Source organism: Rhinolophus sinicus, chromosome 17 (genome assembly GCF_057876585.1).
Source record: "Rhinolophus sinicus isolate RSI-liver-muscle chromosome 17, RSI-T2T, whole genome shotgun sequence".
NCBI lineage: Eukaryota > Metazoa > Chordata > Mammalia > Chiroptera > Rhinolophidae > Rhinolophus > Rhinolophus sinicus.
This window is the reverse complement of record NC_142517.1, coordinates 123,203,741-123,209,208: the sequence shown is the minus strand read 5'-3', so window position 1 is coordinate 123,209,208 and position 5,468 is coordinate 123,203,741.

The following is a 5,468-nucleotide window of genomic DNA, read 5'->3' as shown; positions in this document are numbered from 1 at the left end:
TTCATTTCATGCTTCCCATGTCCCCTGCACTGTGCAAAGCATGGTGTTAGCATTATTTCATTTCATCTTCACATCAGCTTCTTTGAGAACGATTCTAACACCACCTTTATGTTCTACTTAGGGGGGGTCTGAGGTTCAGAGAGGTAGACTAACTTGCCTGAAGTCACACAGCTTGCGACCAAAGCAGGACTAACCCAGAGCCTGTGTGGCCACTGTCACGATCCCCTGTCCTTAGTCTCTGTTGGGTCTCAGTGGGACTAGGGCGTCTGTAACTGGGCAGATCCTTTTCCTCCAGCCACAAGAAACACCCCTAAGGATAGTGAAATGGTGGAGGCTTGCTGAGCTTGTGTTTTCCTCTTTGGGGGTGCAGCTCTCTGAGCCTTCATTCCCAGTCTTGCAGGTTTTAGTCTTCTTTGCACATTTCAGTCTCCCACTTCTGGGGTTCTGTTGTCTACTGTTAACCAAATGTGCCAAAGTGTCCTGCTAAGAAAGCTGCGCCAGTCTGAGCCATGCCAGCCATGCCCTGGAAGGCTCACCTGGGCCGCAGAGAGGTGTCAGTGATGAGAAGACAGGCTGGAAGGAGGTGGGTGGCGACTGCAGGAGCAGGACAAAGCCAGTGAAGGGAGTCAGGCATTGGGGAGAGAAATGGATGCTTGTGGAGGGCCTCCAAGGTGCCAGGTGCTGGCTACATAAGTGTCATAGCACCTCTGCAAGGAAATCTCACTGTGACCGACTGACACAGGGGAACCTGAGGACTGAGAGCTGAAGAAAGTGGCCCAGGTGTCACTGTGTGAGGTGGCAGAGTCAGGCTCCACTCTGAAGCTCGGTGTGTCCCATTTGTCCCGTGTGTCCCAGCAGGCAGGGTCCGAGGACAGCTGGTGGGGAGGAGGAGAGATGTGGGTGGTGGGGCAGAGGACCAGCAGTGGGACAGAATGGGCACGTGCGCTGCAGGGACAGGCTGTTGGGCAGAGTGTTTGATCCAACAGCTCAGTTTGATCCAACCAGCATTTGTTGCACACCTGTCTGCCAGGCCTTGTACTGGGCCCAGGGGTCAGAGATGAGCAAGGTAAGACATTGCCTGCCTATCCTAGGGGAGGGCCCAGTCCAGGGAAGGAGAGACCATGCAATTCAAGAGTAAATGGCCGAGGTGAAAGGAGTCAGGTGGTACAGGAAGGGGTGATTTGCTCTCCTGGTCTGTGGGCTTCGAAGAGAAGGCTGCTGTGCTGGGTTCTGAAGGAATTCCAGGAAGAAAGGGGATTAGGACAGGGGGAAACAAATGTGGGAAGGCTTGGGGGTGGGAACCAGCACCTATAGTACCAGGGGCCATACACAGTCTGAGGATGAGATGTAAGCCATGACGTGAGACATGTCACCAGGCTTCCCTGAGCCTGCAAATGCCCCTTCTTCAAGCTGCATTACCACCTCTCATATCCCTGTGGAATTTCCTCATCTAGTAGCACCTGCTCTCACCCAGCCCCCCCACGAGTCCTCCCACGAGTCCTCCCTGACCGGGTGCTCCAGCTGAGGGCCCACCTATAGTCCAAACTGCTCTGCTCAGCCTTCCGGTGGCTCGATTGTGTCTAGACTTTGTCTCCCTAAGAGATTCCAAACTCCACAAGAAGGACCTCTGTCTTCTCGTTCTCTGGAAACTACAAGCCCTGGCATAAAACAGGGCTCAGGTGGATGGGTGGTATCTGGTTGGTGGCAGATGTGCAGGCTGCTCCTCAGGCCACAGAGGGAAGGCATAAGATCCTGGATGCAGCCTGGAGCTGGGCTGCACCTTCCAGGTTGCTTGAGGGGCTGTGTGCTTATGTGGGAGAGGACTGGCCAGGGCAGGGCACTAGGTCCTGGATAGTTACTGAGAATCAACTCCCACCAGGGAGAACCTGAGAGGCTGGGATGCAAAGTGAAAGGCCCTGAAGCAGGCAGGAAGCTAGGATGCCCCAGAGGAGATGTTCCACCCAAGGTGAGGCCACAGCTGAGGATTCATTATGCTTCTTACCCAGGACTCAGGGGATTCCTGCAGCTCAGGGAGAACCTGGGTAACAGGAAGACAGATGGGACACACAGTGCTGGGTGCACCAGAGCACCCATGATGGGGTGGAATGGCCCTGTTTCCAGGCTGCGTCGTTGGCTGCCCCATCAGGGACCAGCCGTCAGGGCTGCCAGCCATGCCCCTCAGCCAGCATTTCTGAAGTGCCCGCTACAGGGTGGGCACTGTGTGCAGAGCTGAACAGGAAGGCACTGTGTCCCACCCCCAGGGGACTCGTACCTGCTCTGGTGGGAAACAACTGTCCTCCTGCTCCTCCCCAGCTTCTCATAGACAAAGTCGGTGATGAAACATGTTGGTTTTCAAAGCCCTCTCTTTTATTTCATGATGGTTGCAAGTGAAAAAGAGGGACAGGGATAAAACGTCCTGTTTAACAGGCAATTGAGCACCTAGTAGATGGGTTTTGTTGATAATATAGACCAGAGCCCCAACGTAAGATCTGTGATGGGTGCTTCTCTGTGGCCCCCGACAGACTCAGCAGCTGGTCAGCCCTTTCCCAGCCGCATCTGGCTGGCCTCAGCCGGGTTCTAAACGCTCATGCAATCAAGACAGTAACTTCAACCAAGTCGCCCTATGCATATTTCTACAGCGTGCCAGTCTTCTCCACAATTTTCTAGGTTCCTTCAATTCTTTACAGTGTGCTTGTGTTTTATGGGTAGTAAACGAAAGCTTAGTGGTCCTCCAAACTTCATGTATTCTCCAGGACTGAGAGTTTAATCTGTGAATAATATGTGATGAGGTTCTCTGGGAAGATTAAAAAAATCAGCACATGTCATTCTGCCCTCTGTTGACTCCTGGAAGTTGAGAATCATATCTCATTTATCTTGTGGCACCCAGCACAGTGTCTGGCACATCGTAGGTGGTCAGCAGGTAGAGAATGAATGAATGAATGTCCTGGTTTGAAAGCCACAGGACTCTGTTCCACATAAGAGTGATAAGAAAGATGTGGGTGAAATGTATCTCAGCCCCTTTGTGCTTGAACTGTTGTTATTCCCCTGTCCCTACTGAGACTTGTTAAACAGGCAGATCCCTAGGACCCTCCCAGGCATCTTCTTCTCTAAGGCTGAGGTCAGGCCTTGAACCTCCATTTTAGCAAGCATCCCCAGCTATTCCAACACTGGCAGTCCCTGGACCACACATCAAAATACCACACTAGTCCATCCCAAATCCCAGTGGTCCATGTGGACCCCTTTGCCCCTTTTTGCTACATGAGGTGCAGGGTCTTTCCCACAGCTGCAGGTAACTTAGACACATGCAGTGATGTTGGTGGCTTTTGTCAGCCTAGCTCTCCTGTCTTCTAAGAATACCACTGTCGTGCAGGGTATCACGCGGGGTCTCTGGTCCCGCTCCCCACACAAGAACTCAGGACATGGTGAGGCCAAAAAGGAACACCCACGGAGCCATAGGTAGGGGAGTCATACCACTATACTCTCGCTGGTGGCTGGGCTGGAGACACAGGAAGCAGGAGCCACACTGTCCGCAACCTGCTGTCCACTTCTGTGCAATCTGCAACCCGCACTCCGCCATACTAACTGCAGTCCGCCCTTGCCAGCCACCATCTTCTTGCTAGTCCCCATTTGCTGTTAGCGTAGCCATGGCAGTTATATTAGTGGCCAATGGCTCACTGGTTACAGCTGACGGCCAACTAGCCACAGCTGATGGCCATGCAATCACAGTTGATGGTCATTTACTACCTGAGCCAGCACCTTTCTATGTGAGGCCGAGAGCCTGGAAACTGCTCTCTGAGGCTCTGTCCCCACAACCACCCCACACACATGTGCACACACATATGCACACACACTTATGCACACACCCTCTTCCTCACTCCAGTTGCACCACCGGCTTGCCAGTTATGGTACCGCCATTGGAGGTCCAGAGGGTGGACACATAATCCAGCTTGAATGAAACAGAGCCAGAGCAGTGAGGTGGAGGGTAGGAAAGTATGCAGGAGTGGAAAAGCCAGAAGGGGAGGGACGAGAGCAAGGTGTGTCTGAGGAACCCACTTCCGTCTGTCCAGGCTCTGGGGTCCAAGCCTCCAGGGCCCACGCAGCTCTTCTGCCTTTCTGTGACTACCCCCCAACTATCCTTCCTCTGAACCCCCGTTCCTTTGGGTTTCTGTCCCTTGAACCTGGAAGAATTCTCACCTCACTGATCCTCGGCGTCCTCATTGGTAAGATGGCGATAACGGTACCAACTGGGCTTTCTTCATGAGGATTGCCACTCGAGAGCCCATAATGCATAGTAGACGCTCAACAGCTATGGATTGCCTTCATTTCAATATAACACAGTTCTTCCTTGGGATCCAGCTGGACGCCTGGGGCTTGATTAACTCTCTGCTTTCTGTACGGAGCTGGCAGTTCAGGTGGTGGGCGGGGAGGGGGGGGGGTTGGCGCACTTTGTCCCACACTCAGCAGATGCTCACAGTGAAGGACTGAGTAAACGGGCAGATACAGCTGGGCTCTGCAAGCCATGTGGGTGCAGGTGGGCGTGCGTTCTGCTCTGTCCTGAGCGGCGAGCAGAAGAGGTTTCAATGTACGGAGCAGTGATTTTTTTTTTTTATTGCTGTCTCAATTTATCTGCCTATAGAATGAGATTTGCATAGTGGTGTGGGGAGAACTCAGCGGCTTGTGATTTAGGGATGTAAATTGCTTTTTAATTGGGAAGAAAAAACCGCTTGGTCTGTAGCAGGGCTTCTCTTCAGACGTATCACCCAGCCTGGTGAATTACTCTTCCGGCTACAGGGCATTGGTTAGACTCTCTGGTGAGCCCTATAACTCTGGGAGGGCTGTCATGGCTGCGCTAACTCCTCAATTTCCCTCTGGCCAGAGTGCCGCAATCCATTCTCATTTAGCAAATCTGCCCAGGATTTATTATTTGCTTTTAGACTTACTCCAACCTTAAAATTTCCCCTTTCATAAAGTCCTTGATGTTCTCATATATTCGTGCCCTGAGGGCCACCCAAACCTGCCTTCCGAGGACATAGCTCCTGCCCCTGCCCCCTGGAGGAAGAGGTGACAGTGCACTTAGATAAACAACTGCCACCCAGTCATCACTGGTTCAGTATGCACAACACTGCACACCCGTGCCAAGCATATGTGATATATAAGGGGGGGAGGTGCCAAAAAAATGTGCCAGTTATGCAGGAGTGAAACACTTTGATCAACAGTGCTCAAGCAGTAGTTCTCCATAATCAGAAGTGTCTGGGGCAGCCAGATGGCTCAGTTGGTTAGAGTGTGAGTTCTTGACAACAGGGTTGCCAGTTCGATTCCCACATGGGCCAGTGAGCTGTGCTCTCCACAACTAGATTGAAGACAATGAGCTGCGGTTGAGCTGCCGGGGCAGCCAGATGGCTCAGCTGGTTAGAGCGTGAGCTCTCAACAACAAGGTTGCCGGTTCAACTTCTGCAACTAAAGATTGA